General features: G+C 34.6%; 2 protein-coding genes across 4 annotated transcripts in view; one reads left to right on the top strand and one right to left on the bottom strand.

Annotated features, from left to right (window-relative positions):
• The window catches only part of LOC145246824 (uncharacterized), a 58410-nt gene extending 56046 nt beyond the window's left edge, over nucleotides 1–2364 (bottom strand). The window contains exon 1 of one of the 2 annotated variants that reach the window (XM_080108660.1): nucleotides 2222–2364. The gene's annotated coding sequence lies outside the window, so the exon portion shown is untranslated. Of the gene's footprint in view, nucleotides 1–1900 lie in introns of both variants that reach the window. The other variant, XM_080108659.1, reaches the window with a different exon arrangement.
• Nucleotides 1–18898, top strand: part of LOC145246825 (cilia- and flagella-associated protein 300-like) — a 488667-nt gene that overhangs the window by 123551 nt on the left and 346218 nt on the right. The gene's annotated exons all lie outside the window — the stretch shown is intronic.

Raw genomic sequence — 18898 nt, forward strand, 5'->3', positions numbered from 1 at the left:
GTTCCACAAATTGCAATTGAAAACATTGGGGCAAGCATGCGTCCCCTCTTAGAAATACCTACCCCAACAAATTATTTTTTCTAAACAAAAATACCGTAAATCGTGGACTCGCTTTTAAATTAAAAGAAAAAAATAAGGAACTGTGATTTTATAAGAGTGAGCCATGTCGACCTGAAAGTTTCGATTTCGATTAATGGGGTAAAACGGAAATGACCCAAGCAGTTTACGATTTGAATGTCGCGATAAAAAAAAAATAAAATGGCAGATATATATTGGGATTTAAAAAAAAATTTAACCCCTAAAAACATAAAGTTGAAAAATCTTCTTTAAAATAAAGAATAAGATGATGGACATAAAGTTGTTCACTGAAAGATTTGAAGAAAATTATGGGCATTTTGTAATTAAGACAGCAGAACGAAAAAGTGGCCAAGAATTAAATACACAAAAAAAAAATGTTACCAAAGGCAAGACAAGTTACTCTTCTACCTAACTGGATAAGTTGTTTTCGCATTTTATCTTATTTTAAAGTTTTTATTTACATTGAAACCAAAGTAGTGCCGAGTGTTAAGTTAGAATAGAAAGAAAATGTCTAACATTAGACGGTCCTCTAAGAAATCCCGATAATCGCTCAAAAATAAAAACTTAAACAAAATATTGGTAGAAACTCATTCAATAAATGTTACCAATCGTATGAAAATGGGAGTTACGAAATAAAATAAACATTTTAAAAGGTTAAAACAAAAACTTTTCCAATTAGATAGAAGAGTGATTTATCTTGCTTTGGTAACATTTATTTTTTATGCATTTCTTTCTGATTCCTTTTTCGTTTTGTTGTCTCTACTGCAAAATGCCCAAATTTATTAAACTCCTCCTTAATTCACGGTACTTGGAAGAGGGGTTAATTTACCCTAACCTTAAGTCGGGGGGGGGGATGGAATATTGTTTTTGTTTATTATTTAATGTTTATACTAATTCACTATTGACGAAGGCTCGGCCATTTCCGGTATGTTCCGTAAACAATGTTGGAAACAAGTATAATTATAGAAAAATTTTCTGCTTGTGCAGTATAATGGGATTTGAAAAAAATTCAGTTTTTAAAAAAAAACATGGGTAATTATACATTATACTTAGATCTCAAAAAATACATATTAAGTAATCATGTCATGTCGAAATTAGTAAAAATTACGAAAAATGATCTGGTACAAAATCTGCTAGAACTATTTTTTTTACAGCATAAATAACAATAACAAAAAAAACAATAGATATTAGCGATTTGCCATTTTCTATTTTGAAATGGCTGATTACAATTATTTTGCCAAATCATAGACTGCAGTTATCTCCCTTGGATTTTAAAGTCTTCAACATAATCAAATGCGATAAACAATATAAATTCGATAAGTTTTATTTTTACTTGTGATTATTTTTCTACTCCATCATTTTTCATAATTCTTGGAATGTTTAATAATTTCGACATGACATGTATGTATGTAATAGTGTTTTTGCCTAAAATGCAATTATCTGAAATCTCATTACACTACACAAAGCACCAAAAGTCATTTTTGCTCTGTTGAAATTACTAACAAAACAAACCTGACAAGCAGCAAAATCCCACCCCTACACAGTAGAGAACCACAGACGCCAGAAAGTCTTCTACTCTAATAGTTTCTTCAGTAGGACTACTAGACTTTGGAATTCCCTTCCAGGTCCCTGCTTCCCTGACTGTACTAACATGCACAAGTTCAAGTGTAATGTAAACAGGTGCCCAACTTCCTACCTAGTATTCTTGCAAATTATGTCTTAGATAGTACCCCCCACCACCACCACATCAAAGTGGCACTGTGTCTTGTTTGGGGTGAAAATGCAAAAATAAATAAATAAATAATAAATAAATAAAACTTACCATAAGTTCTGGAATATTTTATCCAGATAAATGTGCAACCATGCGTGTATAAATATTCTCTTAGGAATATTTCCGTTTCCGGTTGTTCAAAATAATTCCCCAGATTTTGGAAATGTATTCTTATTCTTCATAAATTCCAAAATGCGTTCACCAAAGTTCTCGTAATTAATAACATTACGTTTCTCATTGATAATTCCTACATTTCACGATCACCCGCATAAAATAAAAATAAAATAAAAACTAAAAAAAAAAAACAACAAAAAAAAACAAAACCCAAAACAAATTAATCGCGCCCCTTTTTAAACGCAAAATCCATCTCACCCGCCGTCTCTGGTCGCTGTGCATAAAATGAAGCCACCCGGACCACGAAACTGTCGCTCGCTGTCCTCCACTTACAGCCCAGGAAGGCGGACGACGTGTTGACTAAGTCTGCTGTCTCACACAACTAATTAATCTATATTGAAATAGCGACACCTGGTTGACTTGACATTTCAATTGTGCTAGAAATAAACGGTCGCTGTAATTTAACAGGTTTCCCCGATCCACAGTATTAATTGAATGACGAATATAAAAACTCCTTCTGGTGACAAAAATGGAAAGATGCTAATGGTCCAAGCTTCAAACACTGGTTGATTATAGATAAAGGGCCAACAGAACCAGTGGGAATTGCGATGTAGTATGTGCATTGCTGACTGTACTCACTGTTGAAATAATTGTTGTTGTTAGGCATTTATTCGTTTCGAATGAATCAGATGATTAGTGTTAGCATTCGTTTCGATGATATCTTTCTAGTTAGAATTTTTCTAGAAAGACATCAAATACTTACAGGAGGGACTGTGTGAAAGCATCCATAATCCCAGAGTGAAAATGTTTCTCTTGAATGAATTGGATTCAAACATGGTATACTCAGTTTGTCAGTCTAAACGACATAGCTACTGTCAGCTCCCTGTTGAAGCTGTGGGTGGGGTTATGTGTGTGTGTGCGGGGGGGGGGGTAATTTTTTAAATTTTAGTTATCTTTCATTCGATTTATTTTATTCGTTTTTTCGTTTAAGGAAATAAAATAACCATCTTGTCTGGTTTAAATATTTAATTTTTAAAGTTTTCTAACCGATTTATAGGCCAAATTTTTGCATAAAGGATGATTTTCTTCAATGCGTTTATGCAGACGATCTTTGATACATTTCCTCAAATAACGCTGTGAGTAAAAAGTCTAATTTTTAGTATGAGTATTTATTATACCAATACACAACTTCCTATGCCCAAGGTAAGTTGATTCTTCTTATTAAATGAAAAATATACCTGCTCTACTACCACATGTTGCTCTGTAGTGTTTTTACTTGCAATTTGTTTTATTTTTAAACGATACTATTCATTTTTTCAAAAGAAAGGAAGTGACTCTGTATTGACGAATACAGAGTTGTGCCCCTTTGCTTACGATAGTGTACATATCAAAGTAATTCAGAGTTGATCAAAGTATTTTTCTGGAAGGGGTATATCGCATTATATGTTAGTATTATATCATCTGTCTATTATATAAATGGTTATAGCTACCCAGAGGTTGACCGTTAGTATTAGATTATAGTTTATTATAGAGAAAGGATCAACATGCTCACTTGACATTGCCCATCTAATATATAAAATACGTTTTACGCTTTATTCCCCTGATAAAATTCATCAGGATAATTGCGTCAGATTAATATCGACTGTTATTACATATCTATGATTTATTGTTGCTCCCGATAACTAAAGCATTCTCTGGTATATAGCACCGGCGATTCGTTTATTTTGAAAGTAAATCTTCCCCGTTACTTTAGACAGAAAAAAAATAATGCAAAAAAAAAAAACTACTACTACTATTAGCAAATATATGAAGCGCCTTCAATAAGTTTCCAGGCTTTTTTTTTTCTTGGTCCCCCAACAAAAGGAGGGTGGACCTGTAAATTCACCCTTGTCCGTTCATCTGTTCAGTTTTCTCAATAACTGCACCTTGGAATATTTTGAAATTTTGCACAAACATTAAGCATGATATGAGTAAATAAGTAACAGAACGGATTTTCCTGGAAAACTCCAGTAGCCGCACCCACTAGGGGTGCCTTTGGGTTAAAATGGCTAAAATTGACACTTTTGTGCTTATTAAAAAAAAAGTTGATGCCTTGGATTTTTATAAAACTTTCTGAAAAATTGTAACTAACTGATTTCTATATAATTTTGTTTTTCTATACTTTGTGATAACTCTTGAGGCTCTTTCAGGGCTAATGAAAACATTTCATATTTGGAACTATTTTACCATATTTGTCCAAATTTTCTGTGTATGTCTATTTAGCAGTTTTGCATGGTGCGGAACTCAAATTTAAATATGTTAAGGCCTTGGATACTTTTGGGACTAAATGGGGGGGGGCAAATGATGGACTTAGTCATTTCTTTTTTTGCATGGTGCAGAACTCAAATTTACATATGTTAAGGCCTAAAACTGTACCGTTTGCCTATTTTCAACAGAATTTGACGTCCCCTGGGGACTTTTGGGACTAAATGCTGAACTTAGTAATTTTTTTATGTTTCGTTCACTGTGCACTCACGGGGGACCATGCATGCTTCACTTGTTTTTTTTGTGTAGGCATTTTAAAATTCTCATACACTGCTGAAAATTCAATATGTTATTGCTATACATTTTATGACTGACCAAGTTTTATGATTTTTGGTTCAAATGAACAGCTACAGAATGAATTGGAATACACCCTACTAAAGCCCGATTGTCACACCTGATGAATTTCAAAAATGCAATCCCGATGTGAGGACACTTTAAAAGAATGATATACAATAAAATTCTGCTATAAACTTGGAAAAATGCTACAGAAACGTATGGAATGCTTTAGACTGCTTTTGGACCATCTTGCATGAATTTATCATCAATTTTGGAGTGGCATAAGAAATTTAAGGAAGGCAGGAAGTCTGTGAGGGATGATGAGAAGTGTGGGAGGAAGTCAGAACATCAGAGTTGATTGACCAAATAAAGAATTTAATGGATAAGGATCGTCGTGTGTCTATGGAGATAATAAGTGCACAGTTTGATGTCAATGTGGAAATTGTACACACAACTATTCGCAAGGAACTAAAGATGTAGAAGATTTGCGCAAGGTTTATCCCAAGGATGCTCAGAAAAGATCACAGACTATTTGACCAAGATGGGCATTAAGACAGTTCCTCGCCCTCCCTAGAGTCCATATCTTTCTCCTTGTGATGTTTTGGTTATTCCCTAAGCTCAAGGAAAACCTTAGAGGCTGTCGTTATGAGACAATTGAAGAGATGAAAGAAGCTGTAATGAGGGTCATTGACACGTTCATACAAGAGGACTTCCATGGGACCTTCCAGAAGTTGTTGGAATGGTACAAGTGCATTGCAGCCAGAGGAGATTACTTCGAAGGGGTCTACAGTTTCATGTGTGTACTATCAATAAAAGTGGCCATACGTTAAAAGTCTGGAAACTTATTGAAGGCACCTGGGATGCTTTCTCCAGTTGCATATTTTTATTCGATTCTGATGATTACATAATTGTGAAAGAACAACATACAATACGAAATTATGTGAACATTTTTTTTTTTTTTTTTTTTTTTTTTTTTGCATTTTTGTATTTTTGTACGTTATTATGTGTGTGTCTATTGATTCTGGATTAAGGAATGATTTTGCTTCATCACTTCCTGAATCCTTTTGGTAAACAAACATTCTCACACCTTTTCTTGTCAATTGTTCATTAGTTACTAATGGTTTCATATGAGGCGAAAGGAACCTTTAGGTTTTGCTGTAAATAAGAGTTTCGTATTCCTGTAAACTGAAATTTCTGTGACAATGACTTTTTTTGATTAGCACAAATTCTCTTTCCGTTTTGTCTAGCATGGTAAGTGGGGACTATCTTCCGTTCCTTTCGCCTCATATGAAAATGAACAATTGACAAGAAAAGGTGTGAAAATAAAAATACAAGAATCATACTTGAACCAAGACAAAAATGTTGCCAAAGATTATGGAGATGACGAAACACCCAGCAATTGAACAGATAACTCTGATAATCTGAGTGAAGAAAACCTTTGTTGCTGACCGTAACAGAATCAAGTCATTTCAAACATGCCGAACGAATAAAATCTAAGGCAGACATTTGTAATACCTTCTCCTTCTTGTTTTGGGGTGATAGTTTCGTAATTTTAAAAATGTACTTTATCGTATTTTGCATTCGAACTATTCATTTCGTCTTGCCATTGTGTGAACCATTTCAGTGAAAAAAAAAAAAATTATCACAACTCATTTTTGTCAAATGTTAATTTGTTACTACTGTTTCGGTATATTTCATTATAAATTGTAAAAGAAAAATAAATAAATAAATAAATAAAAGAGAGAATTGGCGCTAATCAAAAAAGTTATTCTCACAGACGTTTCAGTTTAAAGGCATATCAAATTCTTATTTACTACAAAACCTAAATGTGTCAAATAAAAGGTCCAAATTAATTCTGTATTTACCAAGAAAGGAAAAACATATTGCCAAAATTTATGTAGAGAACGAAACACCCATTAATTGACCAGACAATTCTGTAAATATGATTGAAGAAAGCCTTTACAGGAAAGAATTTAATGGATAATTTAATGGATAACCGTGGCAGGATCAAGTGCTTAAATGTAACACTTTTTGTAGTAATATCTTTTTAATATTGATGATGGCAGAATGAACCAGGGATCTTTAGATGTGTTTGGCTAAGAAATTCTTTTTGCCAACAACAATGACGACTTCCTTGTTTCCTGACAACACAAGAGATAAACAACACCTGTCCAAAAACGCACGCGAACAACGTAGCATCCAAAACAAAATTGTTGATCGTGGCATCCAAAACAAAATTATTGATCAAAAAATCTGTCTTTTTCTATATTTAGACGTTTTCGACTCCCAACAGCAACTATTTTGCATAATCATATTAATCATGGGCGCTTATCCTCCTGTCCATCTGCACCGTTACCACAAGTGTGTTTTGCATTCGAACTTTCATATCATACTTGTATTGTTTATGTATATCAATTTAGTTCCGATAAGTTCTGCACGAAGAAAACGCTTCGGTTGTCGATGTCGAAGTCATAAATGATCTATTTTCTCTTGTGAATCAACCCTCTGAGTGATTCAACCACACTGACCAATCGACTGACTGGGCGCATTAATTCATCTGTTCCCTAAGGCGCTTCTTTGGCCTTTTTTGGAAAACACAGTCAGTTAGCAGAGAGAACCCGCCAACAGAGAAGCTAGACATCTTTCTTTCTATTTCGTCCCTGTCCACTCGACATCCCAGCATTGACGATTTTCATCGAAAATAGCTGCTGCCAACCTGAGACTAAACAAAGAATGGCTTCCTGACTGACAGACCCAAAAGAACCTTCTATTCCTATCTTTATCAGTCCAACGGTCAACTTTCTGGTGCTGAAATAAATCCTTTTGTTGTTTTGTTTTAAAAAGGGTTCTGTTATTTATTTATTTATTTTTTTGCATGCTTTTGTGTTCAACAATTATTTTATTAGGAGTGCTAACAAGAAAATAGCCTTCTAAATCCCTTTGCTAATCCTTTCGGTGATCAATAATTGCCAGACCTCTTGTCGATTAATAAGGGAGATAACTGTCTTGGTTAGTCTTGTTTGATAGAGCAGAATGGAAGATGGTCTAAACTTGCCGATACTATGCTGTACTCACTCAAATAGTAAAGTCACATAGGGAAAAGGGACATCATCAATGATAACAAAAAGACAACATTATTTTATTTAACCATATAAGCCATCAACGAGACAACATGTATTAGTTAATTTAACACTCAACATTTCAGAAGTTTGGTGATATCATTGGAGCACAGGCAGGTGCTGGTGTGATAGCAAAAGTTAGAAATAGATGGTATAAGTTTAAAGAAACTCTGCCATTACTGACCAAATGTGCGTGTCCACTGTTGATCAAGAGAAGAATTTTTCAAGAATGTGTGTGCAGTGTGATGATGTATGAAAGTATAACCTGGCCAGTGAGGGTTGAGGATATGTGTTGCATGGAGCGAAACAATATAAGAATGTTAAGATGGATGTGTAATATGAACCTTAAAGAGAGGTTTAGATCTGAATATCTTCGAGGAAAATTAAATCTGGAGAGTATCAGAGTGTAGAACAGAAAACTATTGGTTGAAGTACATTGTAAGAATGGATGAGATAAGAATGGGTTAGTAAATATATGTAGAACAGTTGAGGTAGTAGACTCAGTTGGTCAAGAAAAACATGAGAGGAAGTAACAAGAAAGGGTTTGAGAGAAATAAAGATAACTATAGATCTATACAGAGATAGATTTAAAGTCAATTTCTAAAAGCCGTCCAACACATGCCAATATATAAGACAGATGTTAAACTGAATATGGTGATGGTGTATGTAGCGTATTTGAGGACATATTTATACATACTAAACCACCGAATGAACAGAATTAAAAGACAGAATTAGATCTGATGACCTCAGAGGTGATTAAATCTGGACAATACGGGGAGGTCTGTACAGAACAGTAGACTATGTTAGCTTGATCACATTGAAAGAGTAGATGAGAATGCATGTAGAACAGTTGAAGTAGTAAGGTTAGTTGAAAAGAAGGAAGACAGGAAAACTTAGGAGGAAGTGATAAAGATGAACTTGAAAGGAAGAAGAATAAATAAAGACTCGGCCAGGGATGAGTTAGCATTTGTAAGTTTCTAAAAGCCGTCCACCGCATGCCAGCATGTAAAACAGACGTTAAACCGAGTTTTAGTAATTTGAATAATTGTGTGCTTAGAGTCAGGCGAAAATTCCATGAACAGAACTTCTTTGTAAAAGTTTCCTATCTGTGGAACACATGATCATCGGATTGCTTCCCTGCTGATTACAACATAGACGTCTTCAAATCCAATGTCAACAGATTCCTGCCATGTACATACAAATATATAAAGATGATGTAATATGGAAAAATTGTGTCATAAAATTAGTTCCCAGAGTAATGAGTAGCAGACATAATAGATGTGACTGCAAAGATATACTTCATATACAAATGACCAAACTTGGTCCATTCCATTGATCATATTCAATCAGCTATCATTACATCCGTGAGTGGCCTTCAGCCTTGATAAGTAGAAACTCTATTCGTAACAAAACAAAAAGAATTACTTTTTCCCTTCTCCGATAAATCAGAATTAATTTCCGCCATTTTTTTTTCTTCATTTGTTGCTTTGTTGCATGTTTTATTTTTATGCATATTTTTTTCAATGACACGTGGTTGAAGCGTTTCCCACCCGAGCTGTGGTCATTATAGAAATGAGTGACCTTTTGAATATTTTGAATATTACAACAGTATTATAAGCTAAATAAACATAAAAGAAAGTTCCCTCTCTTTTGTTAAAAATAAAAAATAAAAATATTGATCGTTTCTGGGTCTTGAAAAAAGGGTTGGCATAACAAAATATAAATGAATAGATGCATCATCACTAGGGCTATGACAACAGCATATTCTTTTCATTGTTTTGACTCTCGAGTATATATCCGACACAGTTAATCAACCGAGAATCACATCAATCTGTATAAAAGCATATAAGATATCAATGGATACACACTCAAGAGTCAAAACAATAAAAAGAATATGCTGTTGTCATAGCCTTAATTATTACACAAGGTTCAAAAGAAAAATAGAAAAAAAAACAAAAGAAAACATACACGTACCCTTTCCTTTGTCGCTGCTATGTACAGGAGATCTCCTTTTTACTAATGAGTTGTCAGTGGCTTGGTATCCAGGCTGCAAAGTCCACCACTCAAACCGTCCTCTTTCAAATTCTCCACCTTACACTTGACAGGTTCCTTCATCCCATTCTTTTTCATTGAGTGTTTCATATGCCCCAAAATGTTTTATTTTGTTAAACTGTACAGCATAATAACCTTTATCTTCAACAGGTTGTCAATTACATGTTTTATTCACCCTATCTGTAGCCCCCCTCTCTCTCTTTCTCTCTCTCTTTCTCTCTCTCTCTCTCTCTCTCTCTCTCTCTCTCTCTGAATATAACTTCTGATTGGTCAGTTTTTTTTTAAAAAAGGGGAGGAGTCTTAAATCTTCGGAGATATTCTTTCTCCATGGCTAGATGATTTAGCAACGTTTATACTCAGCACAAACAATTATATGTCTTTTGAAATTAGTTACACTTTTAAGACTTTGAGGAGAGAACAAACTTAAATATATTTGAGGATTCGTTTGTATTTAAAGAGTATATAAAAAAATCTTCATGGATATATATTAAAATCAGACATTCTTCCTATTTTTTTGGAGAGAGAATAATAACAATAAGTAGATTAAAAAAAACTGTTTTATCATTGATTTAGGCAGTGTTAAAAATTATTTTTAATATTTAGTCCTGATCGATATTTCGATTTTTATTTTATTTTATTGAACAGAAGAAAGCGGAGGAAAAATTATCCTCACAGTCACATCTATTATGTCTGCCACACATTACACTGAAAATTAATTTTATGACACAATTTTCCATATTACATTGCCTTTATACATTTTCAACAAACCGCCTCATTTGTGGAACACATTGTCACAAGTTTACTCCCCTGATGGTTACTATATAGTCATTTCCAAATCTAATATCAATATTTGTCATAAACCATTGTATAATACCTAAAATTTTATTCATTTCATTCATTATTTTTAATCTTTTTGTAATATTTATCATCATGCCATCGTCAATCTATCTTATTGAACTTTATCCTCAAGTGGCTTTTAGACTTGATAAGTGGTGACTCATTATTTAAAAACATCATCAACCCTAATACATTTCTGTCTCAATATCTCAACATATGTATAAATAGTGTACCATACCAAGGGAGATTATTTGCTATACAGCATTAGCAGCAGCTGATTCGAATCAATACGTATAAAAGTGATAACTGTTTGTGGTCGATTGACGTAAATTTGCTATAAAGTTAATCTGGATGAGTGGGATGTGACTACTTGATTGTTTAGAAGAAAATCTACGAGAGGTGTTCAATAAGTAATGCCCCAGATCCACTTTTTGTAGGAGTAGAGCAACGAAACTTGGCACTGTTATTAGTGATTTTCTTCCATCATTTAATGCAGCTCTGGAGATCGTTTTTGTTGCCCCACTTCCCCCAGTTGTTCTTCCAACCATAACGTGATTTCAAAAATTAAGGCTGTATTATCGAGGAAATGTTTTCCTTTCCAAAACAACTTCATGGTTAAGAAAAGGTGAGTCAAAGGGTGCAAAGTCAGGAGAGTAAGAGGATGAAGAAGGGTTTCAAAGTCACTCACCGGTGTTTCTGATCTGGCGATACGTTCTTGCTTCTGGGAAGATGGCAACAACTTGGGGATCCGTCTGGCAGACGTCTTCTGCAAAATGAATGATAGTTTCCATAGACCCTGTAATAATCTTGACTTCTTGGGCTATTTGATGAATAGTCACGTGTCGATCTTCACAAATGACAATTTGTCTGACAGATGCCTAATCTATGGCAGAAGAGACACAACTACATCTGCAAACTGTTGTACAGATTTCCGGCCATGTTTGAATTCACGATGTCAGCGTTTTACAAGGTCATATCATGGAGCATCATTACTATAAGTTTCTTTCATTTCATCAAAAATCTCCTATGATGTGTGTTCTTTCAAATACAAAAACCTGATCACTGCACGATACTCAACAGGCTCTATTTCACACCTGACTCCGTTCTAACATGTGTAAATAAAAAACCACAAATAGTTCAGAGCTATAATTTGCTACATAAACCATAAAGATATAAATCATTCCACATGCAAAATTTCAACCAGATCATACAACTGGAAGTAGGTCAGTTTTCTTGAACGCCCCTTGTATTTTATTGTTATATAAGATTTCTGAGTTTTATTTTTCAAGGGTTGCTTTATTTATTTGAGCATATGTAACATTTCGCTCCATTATTTTTTATAACTAAACTTTACTTATCAAAAAGGAATGTCTCATTTTGTTCGATGAAACGAATTTCATTTAAAATATAATTAGGAGAAAATAAATATGAAATAGTTTATATTTAAAAGAGAAGTAACTCTTTGTCCTTGGTTGTCTCCTTTGCACCAAAGATTTTAAGAGTTATGTTTTTTGAGAAAGGGGCTATACGTAAGAGATTCTCCCCCCCCCCACTAGAATTTTTCCCATTATCTTAATAGCTCAAATTTCCATTCATACTTTTTCAGTGAAATCATTATTATTTGAAGCTGGGGATCTAATTACAATCTCATGTTGCTGGTTGATAAAAGATTTCACTTATTTTGAAATTAATTGTTCTAAAATAAAATAACCCGTCATACATTGAATTCTTTTGTGGCGTCAATTTGAACAGCTTTTTAACAGTCTTTGAATTCTTTTTATTTTAATACTAGCGAGAGGGGGGGTACCCGGTGTTGCCTGGGTGTGTCGAGTAAGGAAGCCCCCCCCCAAAAAAAAATTAGTAAAATCAAAACAGTAGGCAGCCTGGGTGGAGAGAGGTGTTTAAAAAATGTGGTAGTGGGCAGGCTCGAACCCGTACTGCGAAGAAGGAAAAAAATATGTAAAATAAAACGTGATGTCTTTCCTGTTGCGTCCATTGGAAAACTGAAAGTGATGAACGTCAAAATTAAGGCTAGTCAATTGAAAAGAGTGGATGACTTGCGAAAAAATCTGCAAAAGAAAAACCCAACCCCTCCTTGTAAAAAACTGCCTAGTTGGGAAATTAATGTTTTTGGCTAATTTTTCGATATTTATCTTCCGAAAGTTTGAGGTTTAAAACTATACGGATTTCGTCACGTTCTGACGCGTCTGTCAAAAGTTTTTAGCACACACACACACACACACACACACCCACACACACAGACTTTTGCTCTTTATATAATAGATAGTTAGTATATGGCAGAGGAAGCTAGGGCGATAGCCATTGATATATCCTAAACCTTTGACAAGGTCTGGCATGAGGAGCTTTTCATGAAAATTAAATCGTGAATACTTAATATAATAAGATTCTTTTTAGACAGGAGAAAAATCCAGGTACATCTAAACAACAAAATATTAATGTGGGTGTGCATCAGGTGTCAATCCTTGAACCTATATTATTCCTGCTATTCATAAACGCTCTCTCTGATAAAATTGTGTCCAAGATGGGTATATTTGCTGATGATGCTATACTTTATAATAGACATGCAAGAAAAACAAATGTACACATGTCAAAGGCTAAAAAACGAAAACCTTAGAAAATGACGTTAATGCTACTAAGACTAAGCTTCTTTCCTTAAACAAGTATAAGAAACTTTCTCAACCACCGATTGACGTGACAAATAACACCTTACCTGAGAACTCATCATTGAAATTTTTCAGCTTAAAATTTACAGGTAACATGAACTGGAACAACTACATTGCAAAGAACGTGGGTTGCCTCTATCATGCTTGAAAATTGCTCACACCTGGGAGTATTCTACATCTTTACAAATTCACCATTCGCTTATGCATGGAGTATCATTGCCACATCTGTGCTGATGCATCTATCATTGATTTTTTACTCTTAGACAAGATCCAAAAAAGAGTCTCCAATTTCCTGCAGTATTAACACTTTAAAATCTGTCTCATCACCACAATGTTGCATCCCTGCACCTGTTTTACAAGTACGTTAATGAAATATGCATTGATGAATTCAATTCAATTTTAAATGAATTAAGCCTTTTGACTAACCCGACCAGCAGCAAAATCTCACCCTTTCACTGTTGAGGTCCTGAGATGTTGGAAAGTCTTCTACCATAATAATTTCTTCTCTCGGGTTGCTGGACTTTGGAATTCTCTCTCTCTCTGTTTCCTGATTCCCTGACATGCAGAAGTTTAAATGTAATGTGAACAGACATCTTGCTGCTCAACTCTCTACATAGTCCTCTGCAGACATGGTTTCCAAGTAGTAGCCCTCTTATGTCCAAATGGCAATATGCCTTGTTTGGGGTGAATAAGTGTAAGAAAAAAAAGGTAATTGTTACAATTTTAAATAAATACTTTTACCCAGTCAAGACTGATAGAATGAGAATAATCTACTCCTGTAGATTAAATCACAAGTACAGTTTGAAATGTTGCCTTGGTTCCTAGACGTTTTACTAGTTTGACAAAAATGTACCTGCAAAAGGTTGTTGTTTAAACTGGCGCAAACGTTATGAATATAACAAATAAGATGAGAATATTTTTATTTATTTATTTGCGGACTGTTATCCTCATCTTTATAGTTGTTGTTTCATTATGTTTCAGCCAACTATTCCTCTGGCCTTCTTCAGGAGGTTAACCGCGACGGGATAGGAATGCTGAGTCTCTTAACTGTATCTTCGGTAATTACTGTTCTCACCACGTTTTTGGCCAACTAATCCTCTGGAGTCAACATCTTAAAAAAAATAAATAAATAGGGAAATATACAAATTACTCATCTCAAAGGATTCCAATAAAAGATAAAAAAGATGAGAATAATACAAATTATCAACGCTTTCATCGAAGAATTTCTGAAACAAAATGAGTTAATAATAAAATAATAAGAAAAATAAGAAAAATAATCTCTTCTATAAAAGGAACTCTGTGTGTCTGAGAGAGAGAGAGAGAGAGAGAGAGAGAGAGAGAGAGAGAGAGAGAGAGAGAGAGTTCCTTATGGACTCCAAAACGGCTGACCCAACTTTTTTTTGAAATTTCACACAAGGTATTTGATGTGTTTGGGAGTGTTCTTACATAAGTTTTGTATTGGAATGCATTTGATAAGTATCGATAATAGAAAAGATCTGATTAAAGAAGGAAGTTCGATTTTGACTAAAGTTAACACTTTTATACAACCTGCCATCACAGTGCATTTGAGAAGTGTTATCATCCTACAAGCAGAATGTCCCAGGCTATAAAATCAACTGTAGATTCTTTTATAAGACAGAGGCGCATTCAAAATTAATGTTACTTTATAGAGCACAATGTGATATTTGACTTTTGTACGTTTAACTTTAATTCAAATGATTATGTAAAAATAATTTCATAAAATCAACAGTAGATTCTCTACAGTGCAATATATACTACAATATATTGTGAACAAAGTCACTGCCGAGAGGCATGTGAAGCTTCCGCCTAGTACACTGTGATAGCTCCCCGGCTAGAACAGGCAATTCATTTAATTAAAAATTGGGCGATTTCATCAATTTTGATGACAATAAAAGTATAAGAGGGTGGAAAATTTGTTGATCCCCAGAAAATGTTGGGTCTCTCCGCTAGTAACTTAATAATATAAAATATATAATTTAAAAAAAAATGATAATAAGTAATAATAATGATTGATAGACTATACAACAGACAGTAATGCTAAAAACAGCTGAAATTTTAAGGAAAAACCTTGAGTGCAGAAACTAACAGACATAAGCTACAAGCACTAACCAGCCAAATGGAAACTGCAGTGTTAAATAGAGAAGTAGTCAACCATCTCAGCAAAAGTAACCTTCCTAGTGACGTGCAATATAATTTCCATTCTGCTAGATCTACAGCAGACGTGCTTACAGTTATATCTTATAGGATTAGCGAATCTCTCGACAGAAGCCTCCTGTAGGGCAATTACTCTTGACATATCAAAGGCCTTTGATAAGGTATGGCATAAAGGTTTACTTCACAAGATCTCCAGCTATGGTATAGCTGGAAATGTTTTCTCAATTATTAAATCATTTCTCTCTGATAGGTTCATAAGAGTAGTGGTTGATGGGCAGAAATCAGAAGCTCATAGTATTAATGCTGGAGTCCCTCAGGGGTCCATCTAGGGCCCAACTCCCTTCCTGATCTACATTAATGATCTTACAAATCACATACTTACATCATTCGTAGACATTTATGCTGATGACACTACTATCTATGGTAGCACATCTAAGATCGTAAACGACCAAGTTCTCTCCGATTCTCTCTCCTCTGATCTTGAGCAAGTGGTACAATGGGGAAAGAGGTGGCTTGTTACTTTTAATGCATCTAAAACCAAACTTTTATCTTTACATCATCAATGCTCTGATCCCCATCTGGCATCAATTGAAATGAATGGCCCTCGTCTTGGGGAGGCCTTATGTTTTGACAAGCTTCTGAGCTTGACCTTTATTCCCGATCTGAAATGGAACATGTATATCAAATCCATTGCCAAGGTCGCTGGAAAAATGGTGGGTTTCTTCTACCGCTCCAGTAGATATCTCACTCCTGATGCAATTCTCTACCTATATAAAAGTCAGGTACGGCCAACGATAGAGTACTGTTGCCACATCTGGGCAGGAGCTGCTAGAAGCAGTTTATCCTGCCTTGACCGAGTTCAAAATAGACTACGTAACTTAGTGGGGGATGCCCTTTTCTCTTCCCTGCAGCCTCTTTCTCACAGAAGAGACTTTGCAAGCCTGTCTCTGCTTTATCGTTATTTTCATGGCAAGTGCTCATCTGAGCTTCGATCTATTCCCCCCCACCACCACCAAACTTTCATGAAAAACACTCATCTAGTCAAAACCACTATCAATAGTTTCCCACACCTAAATATATTGCATGAACAAAGCTTGTTTCTTAGAACTGCACGCTTGTGGAACTCTGTTCCGATTGCCTGCTTTCCAGCTGACTACAATCTGATTGTCTTCAAGTCCAACATAAACAAGTTCTTGATGAACCCTCCCCCTAAGTAATCCAATTTACAAAATTCCCATTACTTATGTTTACTACGCTATAATCACATTGACTAATGTATACCCATTAACCCTTACCCTCGAGTGGCCTCCAAGCCTTGATAAGTGGTGATTCTTGTGGTAAAAAAAAGAAAAGAAAAGTAAAATAAAAAGATAGAAAGGAGCACTACATAGAACCAAAAATACTGAAACCACAAAATTAATGTTAACTATACCCCACCCCCCAATAAAAGTGATGGTATTGGCATCGATTGGCAGCACCACACTTATTAGTCGAGAAGAGCAAGGAGCATGGAAAGACTAAGTAGGAAAAAATAAACAGGCCTTCATTGAATGAGTGCAAAGAAGACTGGGACCTTGGGGAAGCTTATTACCACCTAAATTCTAGTGAAGATTGATGATTATTGCTAGCAAGAAGTCAATGGTAAGCAGCTGTTGTGATAGCACAAAATCATTTCGAATGGTTATCGAAAAAGATGGAGTGTACTGGAAATTTGGGGAGATATGTTGTCATCCAGGCTCCAGGGAACACCACCACCACCACCGGATGTCAATAAGTAATTGCTCATAATGACCTGTGTGAGAACTAGTGAATAAAAAAAAGAATAAAAAATACCAGTAATAATTTAATTAGTTGTAAATAAACTTACCTGTTTGTCATCTTTTCCAAATTATTGAATGAGAAACAATTTTTTTTTAAACAAATTTCAGCTTCAATGATTTCGTGTATATTAACTAATTTAATTGGTCTGCTATTTCTGTCTCGATTGATAAAAATACCTGAGCAGGTAAGATTTCTCATAATTGGATACATTTGCTCTGTTTGTTCAGCCAAACTTTTTTTTTTTTTATCCGCTTCAAAGCTGATCCGAAATAAGATCTTTCAATAAATGGCAGTTTCCTTTTCTTCAGAAAACGGATTTGTTGTATTTTTAGAATATATCTCCTCTTTTAATCTGGGGCACGCGATGAGAGGGAAGAACCTTCTGACATTGGAGAAGGTTACATAACGAAGCTAAACCATTTTGTTGTATGTCTGTTCTCTTTCATTAAACTCAGCTTCCATATTCCTTTAAGTTTTCTGACAAGTTCCATTTATTTGCTTCGTTTTCTGCTTCCTTGATCTTCAATCTGTGAACCACAGCAGGTTATTTTCCCTTCTTGTTAATCATGTCAAATTTCAAACGTTTGCATAGTTCCCAGTCGACTACCTTCCCCACATAGTTGTCTGTTTTTGTATTATTTTTGCGACCAATTTTATTGCATTCACTTATTTAATTTACTAAGTCTACATTTACTGTTTCTATGTAGTTCATTCTGATTACATTGTTTTATGTAACTTTCAGTTCTCTTGGTTTTCTGTGGTGTTCCTTCCATCTTTTTATTTTACTTTTATTGTTGTTTCCATATATGGCTGGTTAGTGTTTCCATATATGGCTGGTTAGTGTTTCCATATATGGTTGGTTAGTGTTTCCATATAGGGTTGGTTAGTGTTTCCATATATGGCTGGTTAGTGTTTCTGTAGTAACACAGCATGAACGCATGTAGGTAAATGCATGCGATGTGACATTGTAGACTTTTCAGTGTCCTGGAACAAGAATGTGATAAAAGAAAACCAGAAATAATTATGCTCCATTGGACTTGGCGGTAAGATTATGCATAAGGCTAAAACCTAAGTAATCCCGGCTGTAGTTGGTACACTAGGTGAAGTATCAAGTCGTTTGAAAGAACATTTGAAAAAACTATGAATCCCCGACGTTTTGGGCGGCTTTTATGCCTCTGCTATTTTAGATACTACCAATGTCCTTAGGAAAAACCTTAGGGTTTTTATTACTATACACATAGATTCGAAAAAGTTGTCAAAAAACAAATATATAACAAATAAATATTATCAAAGGCAAGATAAGTTACTTTTCTACCTAACTGGATAAGTCTTCAGTGTTTTTATTTAATGTAAAATGTTTATTCAAGTAGAAAAACATAAAGTGTTTACCGATATATTGAAAATTTTAAAATGGCGCCAGACTCTCTCTTGAACATGGTAAGTTTGGGAAAAATGAGTTAAAAAAAAAAAAAAAAAACTATACAAAATACTGTTAAAAACTCACTGAATATATTTCAGCCTATGTCACGGTTGAGTGAGTTTCTAACAGTATTTTGTATAGTTTTTTTTTTTATTTTAACTCATTTTTCCAAACTTACCGTGTTCAACAGAGAGTCCGGCATCATTTTTAATTTTCTAATATATCGGTAAACACTGTATGTTTTTCG

The sequence above is a fragment of the Euprymna scolopes genome, chromosome 24, assembly GCF_053919585.1.
Source record: "Euprymna scolopes isolate OS-2025 chromosome 24, ASM5391958v1, whole genome shotgun sequence".
Lineage (NCBI taxonomy): Eukaryota > Metazoa > Mollusca > Cephalopoda > Sepiida > Sepiolidae > Euprymna > Euprymna scolopes.